Genomic DNA, 7,403 nt, shown 5'->3' with positions numbered 1-7,403 from the left:
TACACTAAGCAAAAAAGTGGGGGGTTGGCTGGCTTCGAGGTATCTGAGTAAAGCCTTTTACCTCTGCAATACTGATACTCACATAAAACCTTTCTCTTGCAGCCGGCTGAATAAGTAGTATTGCAGAAATGGAGTCAGAAGGACTGATGAAGTCTCTGCCTGTACCTGCACACCTGATAGCCCACAGTGCTCTGTGAATCCATCTCCCTTTATCCTGTTTTGATGTAATTCTTTATTCCTTCATCATTCTCCCTGTCTAATGCCATGAGGGGATGTTGTCTGGCTAGGAGCCGATGGACAAGGCAAGAAACCTGTAAGGGTTATAAGTTATAATTGAACCCAGTTCTATGATGAGAGACACTGAATAGAAAATATATCTATATACATACATATATGCTTGTATTTTGCTCATGCACTTCATTTGACCTTGTGGAACCTATTTTATGCACTTCTTTTATCCACCTGAGCTACAATAAATTACTTCGGGGTTAGTTTTATTGTGTTTTTGTTTTTGTTTTTGTTTTTGCAAGCTGGACTAAATATTTTCTGAAGTACTCTCATCTGGTTCAAATTCATATTTCTCCCTTTTCTGCTAGGATGCAGAATCCTGATTCTCACTGTCTCCCACCTCTCTGGCTGCCATGAGTCCAGCCCTCTGTTCTCTGTGAAACCTGTCCATCCTTATTTGCCTTTCCTGGGCAGTCTGAGCCCTACAGTGATCCCCAGCTCCATCCCTCAGCCTGTAGCCTTCACCTCTCCCACAACAAATCAATGCACAAGCGAAAACACCACGAGCAGTGGGACAATTCAAGATTAATTTTGTTGGGAAGGCAGTCCAGGATACCAACAGCTTTTGGAAAGCAGAGCCTGAAGAACGTGTGAATCTTGATCTAGAATGTAAGTTTGGGAAGGGGGTGACAAAGTAATTTCCTAGGAGAATAAACCAGCCTTGGGCTGAGCAAGCCCACAGAGTGCAGAGAAGAGATGCTTCTGAGAAAGCCAATGAAAATGGCTCCTTGTTGGCTCAAGGAGATGGGAAGAGGGAGTGAAAATCCCAGGAAATATTGTATGGAAGTAAAAGCGTATTGCAGACATTCCAGAATGTCCTGAAAGAAAATTACTGTTAAAATATGTACACAGAAGCCTTGTGTTTATATAAGTTATTCTACTGTCTGCTAGCAGCAGGTCAAAAAGGCCTTGAGGTCCTACAGCTGTCAGTGGCCGCAGTCTGGGTTTGTTCATCTGCAGTGGGCTTGCTGGGGAGAGGCAGAGAGGGGCACTGGGTGAGAGGAGCTCCCTGTGATGGATGCTCCCCTCCAGGAGGAGGGGGTTTCACTGTAGCAGTCATGCCAGCATCTCACCGTTACTGACAGTGAAAAAACAGGTGGCAACAACGGCAGAGAGAACACCTGTGAGATGAGGGAAATCTCTGACAGTCCCCCCAACCCCATCTCAACCCTGGAGTGGGGACACAGCCCCTTGCAGCTGTGGCAGCAGGTGTGGGCCACCATCAGGGCCATGCCTGCTCCTCCACCATCATCCTCACACAAACAGGAGTGCTGAAAGCTTGTGCTGATGCCATTTTCCTTCTTGTAGCTTGTGCTTGCACACACAAAACTACATGGATTTTGGAAAAGCCTTGGTTCATATCCCAGTGGATGCAGTCGCTAGTCGTGCTCCTGTCCTGTCCCTGAACTGCCGGCATACCTTGGGAGCCAGTCTGTTGTGGCCCATCGGTCTGCTAAACAAGACATCACCGGGCCTTAAAGAGAGGTCAGTTTTGGGAGCTGTATGAGGGAAAATGAGTGCAGGGTCAGTGGCAGTCAATATAACATTCATGACAAAGTGCTTGGCATAGTCCCCTCAAACAAAACCCACGCCTGCTCCTGCAATCCAGACCCTTCTTAAATAACTGCTCAAGTACCCAAGTCTGCTCCTCTTTCCACCCACATGGGTGTCCAGAGCAGAAGGATTATCCCGTTCCGCTTGATCTCCGGGTGGGACAAAGCAGCACACTGGGTGAGTGTCCATCATGAGCTCCCCCAGCACCACAGCCACTTCCAGCAGTTCAGATGCTCACCCGAGGCTCTGGCAGCTGAACCAACCACCTCTGGACCTGAAAACACAAGCCTTGACTTTTTCAGTGATGGGATCAGCCTGAAAAAAACCCCAAACCTCAGCTAATAGGGCCTACCCGGTTTCCAGCACAGGGTCCATCAGACCCAGCCAGTCTGGGATGAAATGCATGGTAGCGGAGAATACCCGCACCAGTGGCTCAGAGAGCAGAGAGGTGCCTGTGCTGCTTGACAGCGCTGCCCACAGCTGTGCAAAGCCAGAAGGCAGCACATCTGCCTCAGCACAGCCCTGATCTCACCCTTGTAGGCAAGATAGGCTGGCCCTCTCATGGGGCAAGGAGGGGCACCGTGTGGATGTGAGACCCTTAGCTCAGCAACCCCAGTTCTGCTCTCTTCCAAGGGCTGGAAGAGGCACATGGAGTCCCCACAGCAACCAAAGGCTGAGTGTGTCCCCATCCACAGCTAGGACTGATCTGCAAAGCACAGTCAGGCTCACACTCCCGCTATGGATGCAGAAGGTCCCTCCACACATTGCCAGGTGGCATGGCTGACGTTACAGCAGACGTATGGTGTACAGCCACTGGAATGCCTGCAAGTGCACAGCCACATCCACAGATGCACAGCTTCCAGTTCTCCCATCTGGATGGGCATAACAAAAATGACGAGCCTTCTGCAACGCTGCACATTTCCTCAGTAGGTCTCCTGATCTCGGCAGTCGTGACCCTGCTCTACTTGAAACTCACCTGCAAGCACAAACCACTCTAGGCTCCGATCTCATAAATCTTTTTTTGACAGCTCTCCTGTCTGTATCTTTTCACATGACGACCTTCTTGTTCCCTAGATGCACAGTCTGCCCTGATTGAGAGAAAAGTCATCCATAGAGTGAGTCCTAGATGGGCTTTGCTTTCCATCTGAGTGCAATACTGAAATCTTCAGTGTGGGCTTCAAGGCAGTACAGAGGGGGAGGTTCAGACCGGATAAGAACAATCTTGCACAAAAAATAAGTGTCGATGTATCTGATGAATCCCCAGCTGGAGTGGACTGCAGTAACATCTTGCTCAGGCCTGGGCTGCAGTAACACAACAGCCCACTCTCTTTCTAACACAACACAGTCTGCACAGACTGTGCAGCAACACTGTGGCAACAGTGCTCCTATGCGGCATTAAAGACAGAGGTGAAAAGCCAGTTGTCCCTCTATCAGATGACTTTTGTGTGGTCTCTTCCTTGTGGCATCCCAGGGGCTTTACAGGCTGTGTTGCATGTACCCTGGTCCTCCTTCTCAGGAGGCATTGAGGAGTTCTCCCTTTGCTAGGTGTGACGAGGGTGTATCTACACTAGGCAATGGAATAACGCCTCTGCACAATGCAAACCACAGCAATATACAACTCTACAAGGCAACAAACACAATGACAGACGTATTTTATCATGTGGTGACAGCTCATCAGAGTAGCCCTGAGATGATGGCAGGACTCAGAAAGGCATACATGGTAATACTTACAAAATTACAATGGCAGCAAGAGCTCTGTGCAGGGATATGGAAACATCATGGAAAGAAAAAGCTTAGAAAAAACTGAGAAGTGCTGTTTTTCCCTAATGTGTTAGTCTTTCTGGTTGTACTGTTTCCCATGTTTCTGGGCTGCAGAAGGGAAAAAGCACATGCTTCAGTCCTTTGGACCCACCTCCGTTGAATGGTTCCCTTTCAGGACCCACAGACCTGCTTGCTCCAGTGGAAGAAGAGGCTTGGACACAGCTGAGGATATACTGCACAGTCCAGCTCTGCTGAACTAGAAACACGTGGGCCCATAGCCCTATCTCCCCAAGCCCCTCGCGCTTCACAGTTTATTTCTGCCCTTTGAGTGCAACGCGAGGCGGTGATTTGGTGGATGCTGTCAGCCCGGATCTGCCGATGCAATCCATGTGACTCATGCTCCCTGTGGGCTCTGCAGCGAAGCACTCACATCCCTCAGCCTTCAGAGCCAAATGACCCTGTGTGTTTCTTCTCATGTTCCCAAGCTCTAGAAGGGAGGAAGCTGTGCATTTCAGCCTCTTCTAATTTCTTTTTATCTCAGGGAAAAAAAAAAAAAAAAAAAAAAGAACAGTTTTCAGCATCCATTTGAGCGGCTCATCAGACTAATGCAGCTGCAGAGGGAGTAGGTTCCATCCACTCTTCTTGGAGGTGAGGGTAGAGTACCAGACCCTTGCAGATGCTTAGCTTTGGACTGGTTCCTTTCTGAGACTATTCCCAAATGTGTGTTTACTAGGAGTGAACGCAGGGTTCATTAGTGCACTCACATTCAAACGACACCTCCAGACCACGGTGGGGCTGCCTTTGCCTCATGCGTGTCAGCATCCTTCCCCAGCATCCCCCCAAAGAAGTCTTTGGCTCTTCTCCTGTCCATTTTCTAGCTCAGCTTGGCTGAGCCTTAGAGGTGCTTCCAGATTCAGAGAATTAGAGAACAGCAGAATAAGAAGTGGTGGCAAAGACTGCCTCGTTGGCAAGGAATCAAAAAGGAAGAGAGGAGAAACCTCAACTCCTCAATGCTTTGGCACCAGCTGGCTGGTGTCAAATGCGTGTTTCTGGCTCCAGTGCTGGGAAGTCCCTCCTCTGAGCTTGTCTGTGTGCTGTGCTCAGAAGCAGCTGGGCAGAGGTGAGGTCCTGGAGATGAACAGCAGTAACAGTGACGCTGGCTCTGTGAGGACCACAGCTCTGGATGGGCCACCACACCAGCTGGAACGACAAGGAGAGCCAGAGAGCTTCATTGGCATGGGCAAACTGCATCCAGTATGTTAGCAGTGCTCCTGAAATCCTAGCCTATTTTTGATTTGAGAAAAAATTGTTCTGGTCTTGAGAAACCTCAGACATGTCTAGACAACCTAGGGGAACAGGTGGTAAAAAGAAAATTGCAATTCTGTATTACAAATACCAAGAAAAGAAATCTTTTCAGCTCCTTCCAGATATCATAGGTTCCCAGATTAATGATTCAGGAGTTCCTAATTATCCTTTCTGTGAATGAGAACAAACAAGTAAGTGTTCAGTAATTTTGGAAAGTGGCATAATTAAATTTTGAAATTACATTTTTATATCCTTTACAAATTGGAACTCATTGTGCTGGGATACCAGTGAGGCCACAAGGGCAGGAAGGATGAAAAAAGGGTCAGTAACATACAGAAGAGAAGAACATGCAAAGCATTACATTAGGCAGGTAGGGGGGTGGGGGAAGCAGAAGTGTATATACACCTCTGCTAAATGGCATGCAGCTTCCTAACAACCACGTACTTGACAAGCCTATCCCGATGCTTCCTTTTCTCAAGGAAAGTATTTACGTATGTGACAGGGAAAAAAAAATCTTTTAGAAGGTGCCCAGCTGCGTAAGGAAAAACATACAGCTGTAAACAAGTACCCGCAAGTTCAAATCCCATTTTTTACATTACAAGCCCTTAATATTTCTGTGTAGCTCACGACCAGCATTAGTTGTCTGTCACCTGATATGAGCTATTATCACTTGCCCATTTTGCAGATGAATTATCTGAGAAATCTCACTAAATCTTTCCATACTGTACTAGAAATAGAACCTAAGGTTTGGACATGACAAATCTACACTGCAGTCACTGTCTTTTCTGAAGGAATAGGCTAATGTGTCTGCTTGGCTGGATTCTTGTTAGCCATTAACCACACCCTGCTCAAAGAGCCAGGAAGGATGCCAGGAAACCTGCTTGCAAGAATACAAGCATAGCCTCACAAGAGGCTGTGTAAGCCATACTGGGGCTCTGAGAATGGATTTAATTGCATCCGTGATCTGTGAGACACATGTGTGAAATGTCCCATGGTCACTATCAAAGTCCCAACTAAGAGCTGTGAACCATCAAAGCCCTATGAAGTGAATTTGGCTATTCTGGTAATGCTTTTGCTTTTATGATTCTGGTGTTTTCTTCTTGGTTAATGAGCTCCGTTCCTTTAAGAATCCAGGGCACCGTTTACCTGGATCTGCAGAGCTGCTGTCCAGAAATAACAGATTTTTATGCAACGAACTTCTCCAGAAAATATTTCTTACCCTGAGGTTGTAACAGTTGTGTTACTTTGGGCCTGGATGCCTTAGGATATTCTAGTGAGCTACTGAACCATTACAGAGCATATCACTGGTCAGAGTTCAGCCTGGCTCTGGAGGAATTAAAAATTGCTCCCACCTCTGTCAGCCCTTCTAGGAGATGAGTCTGGGGGAGGGGGTTCTCACTTCTAGCCTGGGCTTCAAAGATACACAGGGAACCCTGTATCATGGAGCTTCAGGATTCCCAGATCTGAGTATTGGTACTCCTTTACATGTGCACTGTCAATGTACATCACATCTGCAGTTGCGACCCACCACTTATCAAAACCAGTGAAACCAGATGTCTGGAAATCCTAGGCAAATACAGACTTGGAAATCCACTTAGACGAGATGGATGGATGGACTAGCATCTGTTTGGGAGTACGACAGCCCTAGGGTAAACACTCTTCTTCCCACAGAATTCATTCTATTTCACAGTAAATCTGCAGTTTTGAGCTTTCATTCAAACCAAGAACCCAGCCATATTTGCAAACACCAAAAAAAAAAGCCTCCTTGAGATAGGAGGACTTGTCCCCATTCAGCTCTGCTCACCAATCTTTGTCAGGTGCAGCCCAAGCCATGAAGAGATGCTTGGCTGTGGGATGTCCCTACTTGAGCAGAGCTGAGGCAGGCAGGCAGTGCAGAAAGTGCTGGAAGATTGCTTTTCTGTTTCCCTGAGATAATAAGAGGATTTATTCACCCACGCAGGCAAGCTAACAACTCACACTAAGGAGACTCAACTTCTGATTCAAAAGAGGATGGAAATGTGGAAGTTATCATACTAAGTAATTCACACAAATGACACAATTGGAACTGCACAAATGTTTACATTTGTGGATATAGACCTTCTCACTTCAAGGCATAAACCTCCTGCAAATGACAGGAACAGAAAATAAATTATTGAGGGGCCATAACTGTCCCTTCTTATGTCTCTGGCTCCTGCCATTGCTGGGCTGACCACTGAGATGAGCCAGCTCAGGGCTGTCCCACCATCGCAGTTCCTGCATGCCAAGGAATAGCCACAGCACAGCAGCATTGTCGCCACCCACCTTCCTCACAAATGTCTTTTACCTGACACAATGCTCCTGATTCTACTCGCTGTCTCTAAAACAGGCCCCTGTCACAACAGCCTGTGCAATGCAAACAGGTCTTGTCTCAGAGGTGATCTCTTTTATACCTCTGGAACTGCCTTTGCTGCTTCCCCTGGGTCCGAGAATCAGCAGTACATCCAGCTTTCTTACTC

The sequence above is a fragment of the Pterocles gutturalis genome, unplaced genomic scaffold (assembly GCF_000699245.1).
Source record: "Pterocles gutturalis isolate BGI_N339 unplaced genomic scaffold, ASM69924v1 scaffold29047, whole genome shotgun sequence".
NCBI classification, from domain to species: domain Eukaryota; kingdom Metazoa; phylum Chordata; class Aves; order Pterocliformes; family Pteroclidae; genus Pterocles; species Pterocles gutturalis.
The sequence above is the reverse complement of the archived record's forward strand: the minus strand, read 5'-3'. Positions refer to the sequence as shown.